Below are 13947 nucleotides of genomic sequence, written 5' to 3' on the forward strand. Positions count from 1 at the left end.
ATATTTTAAATTGTTCGCTACTGTAATTTATAATAATTATTATGTAATTTTCAAATAATATATGTTACTCTTTTTGTCCAATTTTTTGTGGCATTGATATTCAATTATATTCTTAAAATAATTTAAGTTTTTAATTATATGATTTATAATACTTTTTTTCAATTTCAATTTAAGTGACACTAATGTAATTTCGAGAGTCAATCAAATTTTATGAATGAAGCAGCGAAGAAAATATATGTAAATAAAATTTAAATGAGTCTCATATAAGATGTCATATTAATTTAAAACATTAAGAATTAATTTATATTTTATGTCAAATTTATTATTTATTAAATATTATTAATTTTTTAATACCTAAATGACTTACACTAATTAATTAAGGGTGATACAATAAAATTACAGTTGAAACAACTGAAGCAGACATGTCATAAATGTCTGTTTTATCCTTTTTTTAATTAAATATTTTTAATTTTCTTATATGTAAATGACTTACAATACTTAATTAGGGGTATTATAGTAAAATCATGGAGCAAAAATATTTGTGAAAAAAATTTAAATGAATCTCATATAAGATATCCTATTAATTTTAAAACATCAAGAATTAATTTATCATTTATGTCTATTTTATTATTTATTAAATATTTTTAAATTTTTAATACCTAGATAACTAATAATAATTAATTAGATGTTATATAATAAAACTACGATTGAAGCACCTGAAACAGAACTGTCATAAATATTTATTTTATTATTTTTATTAAATATTATTAATTTTGGTATATAAAAATAACTTAAAATGATTAATTAAAGATAATAGAGTAAAATCACGGAGCAGCTGAAGCAGGTGAAGAGACAGGGATGTTGACGAAGAGATGTCTGCTTCATCACACTTATTAATAGTAGTAATTATTAATTTTTTAATATCTAGATGACTTATAATAATTAATTAGAGGTGATATAATAAAACTACGATTGAAACAGCTGAAACAGAAATATCATAAATGTCTATTTTATTATTTTTATTAAATATTATTATTTATATATATATAAATAATTTAAAATAATTAATTAAAAATAATATAGTAAAATTACGGAGCTGAAGCAGGTGAAGAAGCAGTCATGCTGACGAAGAGCTGTATGCTTCTTCACACTTATTAATTGTGGTAATTCAGAAAATTGAAGTTAAAAGAAATTACTATAGTGGCAAACAACTTAGAACATTCGGAAAATTGATAAAAGAAAGTACTGTAATAGCTCACTAATGGAATAATTAAAAAAAAAAAAAAAGTGAGTGATTGTGTGACTAGTATTTCTGCTACTTAAATTTTTATCTCGTTGATGAGGGTTTAATTCCTCACCTATTAATCCGTGTAATAATTTTTTTTAAGACAAGTACAACTAGTACTTTGTAAGCACTAATGGTAACAAATTATCTCAACTACAGTGCTAATAAATCAACCACAGGCACTCGATGAAATACTTCAATAGTGTTGAACAAAGTCATTGTATTCCACAATAGCATCTACACTCTTGACATCAAACCAAATAGTATGGGCCAATGCATAAACCTCTAGCAAACCTAAACAGTCCAGTGCCTCCCTCAATAGGCATCTCCCTAACATATCTCGTAACTGGATTCCTCTCAAGAATACTTATGCACTCCCATTGTACTTGCCTTGTGTGAACTCAAAATTCATAGTCATAAAAAACGTAAATTCGCTCTGTGAAGCGATCGCATAAATCCCTTGTGCCCTTCCTATAACCTCAGTTGATGCATTAGGGCCCTATGGTTAATGCATCATCACACATGATAGTGTTGCCAAAACCATAGATTACACCACCACCTGGTGAAATGATTTTGATTGAAGAAAGATTTTTTCCACTTAGGATGTCATGGAAGTAGAAATGGAGGTGGCTTGTTTTTTGACTTCGTATATTTATGGCTAGGGTGTCAGAGATTTCTTCAAGAAAAACTCCATTGGAAAAAGACAAGAGAATTGAGAAGATTATGAAATAGGAAATAATGGAAAGAGTGTACATATGAAAAGAAGCCTTTTAAAGTAGGAAGATTGGTTCGATAAAAGAGAAAGAGAGGGAGATTTTTATAGGGGTATTAGAGTTATAATAGAGGCAATGATGGAATCAGAATTTTTACTAAGAATAGCAAAATATGAAGAAGTAAACATATAACAAAATCAAAGAGGTTTAATATTTGTTATATATACATTAATTTTAGTCATATATAAATAATATAATTTTTTTAATGGGAAGGTTTGAATGAACCACTCAATCTTACATAATAGAGTATGATAAATTTTAGTTACATATATACAGTATAATTTCATGAAGGGAATTAGGATCTGCCGTGTTTGGTAGGGCATGGTGATTATTATTTCTTGGCGAATAAGTTGATGTTGTTTCTCTTATTGTTGATCTTACATAGTGGTGATTAGGGGTGTTCATAGATCGGTTTGGATCGGTTATTAGTCAAAATCATAATCAAACCAACTTAGTCGATTTTTAAATTTCTAAAACCAAATCAAACCAAACAAAAAAATAACCGTCGGTTTGGTTCTTATCGGTTTAGTTCAGTTCAGTTTGGTTGTTTTAGTTTTAACTTTAGCTAATGATAAAAGTTTGAAAATTTAAAAAATAAATCCAATCTAACATATGAGATGTTAACCGAGTAGTGTTGTATCTCAACCTTGAAACTAAGATGTCTAACTGAATGTTATACTTGGGCAAAGCTATGAACAACACCATATGAATGCTTCTAAAAATATATTTTAACACTACATTTAATAGTATGATATGATAAACCCCCCAAAAGGTTAACACATAACTTCTTGCTCAACAAGGTTAAAAAAAGAAAGCTAAAATTAGTGATTGTCTATAGTCTAATGAATCCCAACTATAAATTTCAATATACAACAAAATATTATCTTCACAATTAGTATCATTTGTCATTCAAAGTTCAAAATTCATTTAGAATATCATAAGGTACTGTCAAGTGGAAGAAGACATGACTTAATGTGTTACAACTAAAGTTAAATCATGATTAAAATATAAAATGTAACAAATATTTATATTGTATTTATGAATAATACATAAATAATTATAATATATATATATATATATATCAGTTCAGTTTAGTTATTTTGTTGGTTTTTTTAGAGTAAAACCAAACTAAACCAAATTATTATCGATTCTTTAGAATTCAAAACCAAACCAAACCTAACTAAATATCGAATTTTTTAATCGGTTTGGTTTGGATCGCGGTTCGGTTTGGTTAAAAATCAAATCATGAACACCCCTGGTGGAGATCACGTAGACCCTTGGTGATACAAAATGGTATCTAAATGAGCACGAAATAGCCCACAATCTTTGTAAAACAGTTCATACGACAAGACACCAAACATAAACAACAAACACAAACTTAAAAAAAGGAACAAAGGTAACTTGACACAAATAGAACACATAATATAGAAACTATGGAGTATATTAACTCTAAAACCTCTACAAAATACGTTAACAAGCACCAAGTTCTTACGGTGACTGCCAAGGGAATAAAATCACCTCAAGATCAACTTACCTCAAGATCCATCATTTCTAAGAAAAGAACAATATTGATTTTTCCAAGCCCTAAGCTATAATAGCTAGTCCAAGCCCTAACCAAGAGCTACAATAAGGTAGTCTACTCTCAAGAGAGAGGATTTTCAATGTCTCATGTTTTCATCATCCAACATCTAAGTGAAAATAACCCTAACATATTCTATTTATTCAATTACAAGACAAGACAAAATGACAACAATACCCTTAATAAGGAGAAGAGGCCATGGAGTGCATTTAGAAAAAGTGAAGTAATCAAAATGCCCTTAATAAAGGTGTCCAAAGTCGTGAGCCATTAAGTGTTGTCCAAGTCCATGAGTCATCAAGTCTCCAATGCTCCAAGCAATTTTCCACACTCAGCATTGCTCCATCAAGTGCCCAAAATGGTCTCTACATGTAAGCTCTCGCATCCTCGAGGTAACAAAGTCTTGAGCCTCTATATGTTGGCCTCCAAAGATGTCATCAAAAGATAAGAGGCCCATTTGTCCCGTATCATCCTCCCCTTCTTAAAAAGGATTTGACCTTGAATCCAAACCTTGCAAAACTGAAGAGAGGACAAACAAATACAAAATCCTCATGGCATGAGGGTTAGAGTTAAAAGAACAAATCATCTCAACATGCCAACGTTTCACATATGTGCAATATAACTAAGGATCCTTTGCATTAAATATTAAAATCTCAACAAAAGGTACAGAAAGGATTTGGTTACAAGAATCACCAAGAATGACATTTTTCTTGTTATGGAGACCAAGTAACAAGTTGGGTGCACCAACATCACCATTTTCATATTTTTCACCGGAGTCAAACGGGAAGAGTGGCCATAGACACGGGTCTAGACAACACTCCCCTTTCCCGTGGTCTCTACCCAAACTAAATAATATACTCTCTATAATAGCATACATATCATCCAAAGCAAATAAAGAATAGATAAAAGTATCACTCAAGTCAACTTCTACTAAGGTTCCCTCATGTGTGTACTCACTACTAGTTTCACAATCATCACCATGACTACTCTCGACAATAAAGTCACACAAAGTAGAAGAAGGATTAACTTCCAAGACTACACACTCCTTACCCATAAGAGTACTCTCATCTTCCAAGAAGATATTTTCATCTTTAGTAGAAATATTGTCACACCATACTGGGTTAACATGTAGGCTATAGCCTCCAAGGTAAAATATACCATCCTTTTCACCATTAGGTTCATTAAGAGTGTTTATATCATCTTTAAACAAGACATTATAACTAAAGAGTACATGATCCAACCCACGAGCAGATTTGGAACAAGAAAGTTCATCACTCTCTAAGAGATCAATATCAAGTTTCAAAGCAGTTTCAAGCGTAAGATTATCCTAAGAATAGCTCTCGGGTTCAGTCCCTTTTTCTTGACCAATATTTTCAAGTACTTCACTCACCTGAGTTCTATTAATCACATCACACACTTAATCAAGTGGTGAAATTTTTTTACAAATAAGTTGATCAACACCAATTACACAAAACGGTGTACTTTCATTCAATATATAGGCTTCAACACTAGGTGGACATAAATTGATCTTACAAGAAGAGTCAATTTGGTCATCAATAGGATTAGCTAGTGTATCCATACTCACAACATGTACATCATCAATAAGAGGCAATGAATCATTAGAATCACAAGTAAGTAAGCTACTACTTACACTCAATGGGTCACTAGCCACACAATTATCATTCACATGCACAAAAGTGTAAGAGTTATCTATTTTACCTTGAAGCTCTTATGTAGAATCTCCTTTGTTGTGTTGTGAAGGTCCTCCATAAGCTTGGGCAATAAATTTACTTTGGAATTTCTCTCCTTTACCTACCATGTTGGTACCTACACAAATATCATTAGAAATAGAAGGACAAATAATGTTAGCTTGGTTTGGTGGCAATCCCCTCACTTCTCTCCATACAATCTCTCCTTTTTCCACTATCGGATTACCACCTTGCACACCCTTACTCCTCTCAATCTTTTATCTCCTATAAGTATTCAGATTGGATTAAGTATTCACTTCTCTTTACGTCTTGGGTAGCATGTATGTCACGAGGTGATTTCCCCACCAGTCTCTTACAATATTAGGCCAATTTCGCATATTTGGAACTCTATATTGTGTAAACCAATCAACACCTAAGAATATATGATCGTATGTCAAGGGAAGAATATCTCACCATACCCCCTCATGGTATTTAAATTGGGAGAAGACAACTTTGACCCACTTTGGGTGAAACAGCACCAAGTAGTCAACCATGGATGGAAGGATGTAGTTTTTATAGTACCTATCATTTAACACAATGAGGCATACCGGTGTCCCATAAATGGTCACCTTTCTAGAGTGTACGCTCCTTCTCGGATCAAATTTATAAGGCATACAATGAACAAACAAGATTAGTAATAAAATCTCATCACCAACAGTCGTATACATCTACCATTGTAATTCTCACAACTGGAGCGGTGAATATTGAAAGTTGCTTATACTCCGATAGTCAATAGAATGTCAATTCTACTTGGCGGCCAGAATAGATTTTTATTTGATCGACTTAAGAAATGATGTTCAAACTTGGACTAAAGAAACTACTACAACTTATAAACGAGAAAGGCTCACAATACAATGCTTAACACCAAAGAAAATGTACTAAAAACTAATCTACAATCTAGTAGGTATTTACTAGTTTGCTAATTAGTAAGAGAACCAACAAAATAAAAACCAATTGAATACAAAAAAGTGAAATTATGAATTCCAACATTCTTGAGATATTGATGACGTGGCACTCACCTATTGGTCAATGGACAATAATATTGTTGAAGTTGACATTTTTTTTCACAATTTTGATTGTTCATGTTTCACAAAGATGGGGGGAATTTTGGTTTGGGTATGTTAACAAACAAGACTTTAAGTCCATTTTTTTCAAAATTTAAACCTTGACCAACTTTGATGTAATGCTCTGAATCTGGTACCAGAAATGCTACACGGTGCTCATTATCTCGAAGGACCACAAGCTAACCTATGACTGACATCTATACCTGTACATCGTATAATATACTAAATAAATGCAGAAATAAAGGCTGTAAGGCCATAAGGTTCACACTGAATCATTAATCAAATAATAATGTCTAAATAGTATGGTATACCGATATCAAAACAAAACTAAAAACAACTGAAGTCTGAATCAAATCTAAAAGCCTCTAAGTACTGTCTGCATATGGAGTTGAAGGAACATGTCTCCAACTAACTCTGTCTAGAAAAACTGAGCGAAAATAAATAATAACATAAATTAATGATCATGTCCTTAAAGGATGAGGACTCACTACTAACTCTGACAGCAAAAATTAGGATGCTACTGATGCTCTAGAGCTCGTGCTTCTGAACCATTGTATAAGAGACCATAGTGTAAATATGTCAGTACTTTGAATGTACTGGTGTGCATATGAGGTAGGCTGAATGCATGAGGTTCATATGCTTGAACAATACTAATAGGCTGAGTAACATGAATGTGAGAATGCATGCATGAATATATAAAAACTGCAAGTGAGATCATGAAAATATGATTAACGAGTCTGAGTACTGATGACATGAGTTTACAAATATATCTAATAACATGAGTGATTGTATTTGGCAGTCCTGAACCTGATAGAACTAGCTGAGTTCTGAACTAAATCTAAGTTGACTGTATCTGACAGTCTTGAAATCTAAAGAACTATCTGAGTTCTTTTACTGAGATTGATTCTAAAACTATAGGAAGTAGTTATCTAACCGACATGCCCCATACAATGCATTTAGTTGAATTGGGGTCCAATCTATAACCACAATTCAAAGGGTGTCAATACTGCGCCACTAGTAAGGACAAGTTGTGGGTGACCTCATCTGATAGTGTCCCCTAATTGGGAATGGTGGGACCCTCATATGATAATGTTTATCCACCTTATCAACCCTCATCACACAGTGTTGATGTCTCAACCTATGCTGGCTACATAGTTCTGGAATGCAAGGATGATTTCTAAGAATCATACCCTTATCTAATAGTGTGTGTTCCCATACTTGGGTTCACTCTGTGCTAATTAATACTCCCATCTGAATAGACTCTGAACATAATTAACTAAACTGAGTTACTGAGTTTACTGTATTTCTTTAACTGTCAGAATACTACTAAATCCTGTTAGTCTGACTGGGTTTATGAGATTACTGAGATTTCCTGAGTCGTAAGACTAAATGAAGTCTACTGATCATGGCTTGATTGAAAATATCGTGGAAACACGACATAGTTCTACGTACACAACTATATTATTCGGGTACAAGTACCTCCAAGACTCAATAGAAGGAAACTAACATAATTTGACACTCTTGAACATATGAATAGAGTCCACAATTCATCATATAATAGTTGGGGAATATTTCATGAGGGACTTGACTGCCTTAAGTTAATACATGGGCAAAAGAGCACATAATCATGGCTTGCTTACATACTTCTAGTATTACGAACATTTTCTCAAGCAAGCATAATTAATAATCATTAATATGTAAGTCATGTTAAACATGAATAGATTGTATGCATTTAGCATTTAAAACACAATTGAGCCATCGTACATGATTTCCACTACACTACGCAATCTATCAAACACATTGCGGGCTCCATTTAAGGCATAGGTATGATCATAAATCAAATACATTATGATTCCACAATTTAACTTCATTGCATAGATTTCAACCCTAAACTAACATGGTTTCATGAGAACATGATAAAGATTCAATCTTGGTAGTCATACAATCATAATAACATGAAGATAATCACTTCACCACATAGATATCATAATATATGATTTAAAAGAGGATTCTTGCGCTTCATGGTTGAAGGAATCCATGAATGAACACTGTGCATACCTTAGTTCGTGATTTCATGAAGATTGATGATGAAACCTTCTTGAATTTGAATCCCCAATAGAATCCCTAGCTTGTTCTTGAGAGAAACTAGTATATTTTGGTGAAGAATGGCTAAATCAAGTGTTATTGGGTTTAAGTAGAGGTGGAAAATTGACCCTTTTAACCCTTGGACGCGTCTTTTAAAAATTGCAAAAAATTTTCGAACTGAACCCTTGACGTGATGTGGAGCCATCGCGCTGCCCCTTCTATTGCGACCTGGAACTTTGGCACGACGTGAAGACATCACGCTGAGACACTGGAAAAAGGACAATTCTAAATTTGAGCCCTCGCACGACGCTCCATAATAGTGGGCCCCTACTGGAATTTTCCAAATGCCATTTTCTCTTGTGGCGTGGCGTGCCGCTGACTAATATGGTGCTTTTTTACGATGAGAACTTGAAATAGTCATAATTTCTAACCCGGTTATCGGAATTGGGCAAATCTTATATCGATGGAAATCAGATTGAATTTCCCACATGATAAAAAATGAAAATCTTGAAAACTCCTCATGGAATAATCATTATTCAATTATAATCTAATTCTAGACATTCTTGGGATGAAATTAGCTAGGAAACTTCGGGGTATTACAATATCCCCCCTTGGGAACATTCATCCTCGAATGAGACTGAGAGTGAGGGAAAGAAAATAAACTGACGTACATACTGAACATGAATAATTGAAATATGATCTCATGACTGACATAACTGATAACTGAACATGTGATACTGAATATGCATATCTGATGCATGTATAACTGATCCATGAATGCATGACTAAGTGTTTTGAGGAACTAAGTTTCTCATAATGAGAATGTATGTCTGATGCATAATTATATATAAATATAACTAAAATGGTACATGAATGCGTGACTGAAATAAAATGGGATTAAATACCAAGTTTATAATAGGATTCTGAACATAAACTAAATACTAAGCTTGTAACTGACGTCAGAACAATAAACTGAGAAGCTTAAGGAGAACTATAATCTTAAGCTTGATCTGAGTTGGCGGAGCAGAGGTGAGGATACTTAGTACGCATGTCTATTTTTGCTTCCCAAGTATCTCCCTCAATGGACTGATTTAGCCTAAGAACTTTGACTAGAGGGACTTCTTTATTCCTCAGTCTATGAGTCTGATAGTCTAGGATTTCAATTGAAATCGCTTTATAAAAGACGCTGTTCTGAACATCTATGATCTGAATAGGGACTACAACTGTGGGGTCACCTATACACTTCTTGAACAAAGAGACATGGAAGAATAGATGAAATAAGGCTAGATCTGAAGGCAATTCGAGCTACCTTGCTAAGATAACTGAGAATTTTGAAGGGACCGACATATCGGGGATTGAGCTTTCCTTTCTTGCCGAATCTCTTCACTCCCTTCATGGGGAGAGATATTTAGATAGACATAGTCATCAATCTCAAACTCGAGATCCTTTCTGTGTACATATGCATAAGACTTCTATCAGCTCTAAGCTGCCTGGAGTCTTTCTCTGATTAATTGGACTTTCTCTAAGGTATAGAATACTAAGTTAGGCCCTATGAATGAGGCCTCACTAACTTTGAACCAACCAAATTAAGATCTACATCTCCTACCATAGAGATCTTCGAATGGAGCCATCCGAATACTGGAATAATAGCTATTGTTGTATACAAATTCAATCAAAGGCAAGTGGTCATCCCAATTACCCTCAAAATCAAATGCACACTCTCTTAGCATATCTTTTAGGGTCTGAATGGTCCTTTCTACTTGGATATCTGTCTAGGGATGAAAGGTTGTGCTAAGATGAACTTAGGTACCAAGATCCTTTTGGAATATTTTCCAAAATTAAGAGGTGAACTGGGTACCTTTTCCTGAGATAATAGATAACAGAAAACCATAAAATCTGACTAACACTTTGATGTAGAGTTTTGCGTAATACTAGACTGAATAAGAGGCATGAACTAAAAGGAAATGAGCTGATTTGGTCATTCTGTCTACAATGACCCAGAACAAATTATGCTGATGATGAGTTTGAGGCAAACCCGTCACGAAGTCCATGTTCACTTATTCCCACTTCCAAGTAGGAATACTGAACTTCTGTATGGACCCACTAGGCTTGTGATGCTCAATCTTAACTTGCTAACATTTAAAGAACTTAGCCACAAAATTGACAACATCTCTCTTCATCCCACTTCACCAATAGATCTCCCATAAGTTGCGGTACATCTTTATGGCCCCTAGATGAATAGAGTAGCATGGACCATGTGCTTCTATAACAATTTGTTGCTTTAACTCATCTACACCTGGAATACAGAGACGACCTTGACAATGTAGGACACCATCTCCCCCTTAGGAAAAAACCTCTACTTTTTGATCCTTGACTGACTCTTTTAACTTAAAAAGGCTAGGATCTGTATCTTGATTTTTTTTTACCTCAGAAACTAGAGATGATTCTAAACTACTCTGAACCCATATATCACCCTCTTCTATATCTACTAAGCAAATGCCTAGTCTGGAAAGCTGATGACTTCCTAAGTTAACTTCTTCTTACTGTCCTTAACATGAGCAACACTACCCATGGACAGTCTACTGAAAACATCAGCCACTACGTTGGCCTTGCCCGAATGATAAAGGATACTCATGTCATAGTCTTTCAAGAGCTCTAACCACCTTCTCCGACGAAGATTAAGATCTTTTTAAGAAAAGAAATAATGAAGTCTCTTATGATCTGTGAACTCATCTACATGAATGTCGTATAGATAATGCCTCCAAATCTTTATGGCAATAACTTCGGCTTCCAACTCAAGATCATGAGTAGGATAATTCTTTTCATGAGGCTTAAAGTGTCTAGATGCGTAGGATATGGCCTTACTGTGATGCATGAGGACACAACCTAAACCTACTCTGGATGTATCACAATACACTACGAACCTATCAGAACCATCTGGAAGAGCTAAGACTAGAGCGGAGGTGAGTCGGGTCTTCAATTCCTAAAAACTCTTCTTGAAAGGATCTTACCACTGAAACTTGACTTTCATCTGAGTCAATCTGGATATAGGTATACAATAGAAGAAAATCCCTCAACAAACCATCTGTAATCACCAGCCAAACCTAAGAAACTCCTGATATCTGATGGAGAGACAAGGCGAGGCCAGTTTCTTGCTTCTTTAGTCTTTTGAGGATGTACTCTAATGCTATCACTAGAAAATGATATGACCAAGGAATGCTATTAAACTTAGCCAAAACTCTCACATACTGAATTTGGATAATAGCTGATGATCTCTGAGAGTCTGAAGTACTATTTCGAGATGGTCTGCATGATCACGCTTACAATGGGAATAGACCAGAATGTCATATATAAAGACTATGACAAACATGTCCAAGTACTGCTTGAACGCATGGTTTATCATGTCCATGAAAGCTGCCGAGGCATTGGTAAGACCAAACAAAATGACTAGGAATTCAAAGTGACCATACCGAGTATGAAAAACTATTTTTGAAATATCATATTCTCTGACTCTGAGCTGATAGTAGCTTGATCTGAGATCTATCTTAGATAAATACATAGCACCCTAAATTTGGTGAAGTAAATTATCGATTATGGGAAGAGGATACTTGTTCTTGACTGAATCTTTATTGATTTGATGGTAATCAGTATACATTCTGAGAGAACCATCTTTCTTACACATGAATAAGACTGGTGCACCCCACAGGAAAATATTGGGCCTGATAAATCCCTTACTGGTGCCATTCTTTATGGCAAAATAGATATAGGATGAGTATCTAGAAGAAGATCAATACCGAAGTCTATTTCCCTTTCGGGAGGAATGTCTGGGAGATCTTAGGGAAAGACATCTAAATATTCATTCACAATTGGGACTGATTTAAGGTTAGGAGTTTTAAAAGTAGATTCCTTAACATGAATAAGTTGATAGACACATCCTCTAGAAATCATTTTTCATGCTCGAAGGTAGGAAATAAGCTAACCCCTGAAAGTAGATACACTACCCTTCCATTCTAAGAAGGGTTCATTCGGGAACTAAAATTGGACTATTCTGTTTCTACAATAAAATATGGCATAGCAAGAATAAATCCAATTTATACTGATAATGACATCAAAATCAATCATCTCTAATTCGACTAAGTTTGCTGAAGTGACTTTTTGAAATATCATAATTGAGCAGTTCCTGTATACCCGCCAGGCTATGATGGTTTTACCCACTGGGGTAGAGAATGAAAGAGCTCTGCTAGAATTTCGAGATTGACTCCAAAATTGCCTGCTATGTAAGGAGTAACAAAAGACAAATAAGATTCTAGACCTAGCAAAGCATAAACATGCACATGAAAGATCTGTAACATACCAGTAACTACATCAGGAGAATTTTTCGATCCTGTCGAGTCTGAAGAGCAAAAAGACAATTTGGGTGTTTCCCACTAGTAGCACTAGAGGTGGCACCCTACTGATTTGGGCAACCAGACTGAGCTAAGGAGCGGAGATGACTCTGATAACCTAACTTAGGGCATTCTATGACTCTGTGGCCTGGATTGCCACATCCAAAATAGACATTGATACCAGCTCTGTACGAACCCTTGTGGTTCTTACCATAAGTTTGACAAAGAAGATTAGTTCGGGCATTGCTAACTGTAATAACCGTACCTTTTTCCTAGCTTGAAATTATCCCATGAATGCTAAAACTTACTTTGAAATATGAATTTACTTTTGTACATATGGTATTTTCAATATTTTCACTTTTTATCATGTAGGAAATTGAATAAGCTTTCCATCGATATAAAATTTGCCTAAATCTGAAAACCGGGTAAGAAGTTATGACGATTTCAGGTTCCCTTCATAAAACAGTTCCATATTGGTCAGTGGGGCACCGTACCAAAAGATAAAATGGCAATTGTCCTTTTCTAGTGTCTCAGCGCAATTTCCCCCGTGACGCGCCAAACTTCCAGGTCATAAAGGAAGTGGCAACGTGATGGCTCTGTGTCACGCCATTGCCCAATTTCCCAATTATCAAATTCCAGTGACACGACGCGATAGTGCCGCGTCACGCCAAGGGTCCAGTTCGGGAAATTCTTACAATTTTAAATGACGCATCCAAGGGATAAACGGGTAAATTTCTCACCCCTATTTAAACCCAATAACACGTGAGTTAGCCTTTCTTCACCCAAAGTATACTAGTTTCTCTTAATTTTCTCTCAAGAACAAGGTAGGGTTTCAATTGGGGATTTAATTTAAAGAAAGTCTCGCCAACAATATTCATGAAATCGAGAACTAAGGTATGCATAGTGTTCATTCATGAACTCCTTTCATCCATGAAGCCCAACAATCCCTTTTCTAAATTCAAGTTTATGGATTTCTTTGTGAATTTCATGATTAGGTTCCTTTTGTTCATGTTGATAATGTGTAATTGAAT

At 34.6% G+C, this 13947-nt stretch overlaps 1 pseudogene; it reads right to left on the bottom strand.

Annotated features, from left to right (window-relative positions):
* Positions 1-1481: 1481 nt before the first annotated feature.
* LOC107874131 lies at positions 1482-2040 on the bottom strand (annotated as a pseudogene).
* Positions 2041-13947: the final 11907 nt, after the last annotated feature.

Source organism: Capsicum annuum, unplaced genomic scaffold, assembly GCF_002878395.1.
Source record: "Capsicum annuum cultivar UCD-10X-F1 unplaced genomic scaffold, UCD10Xv1.1 ctg81444, whole genome shotgun sequence".
NCBI lineage: Eukaryota > Viridiplantae > Streptophyta > Magnoliopsida > Solanales > Solanaceae > Capsicum > Capsicum annuum.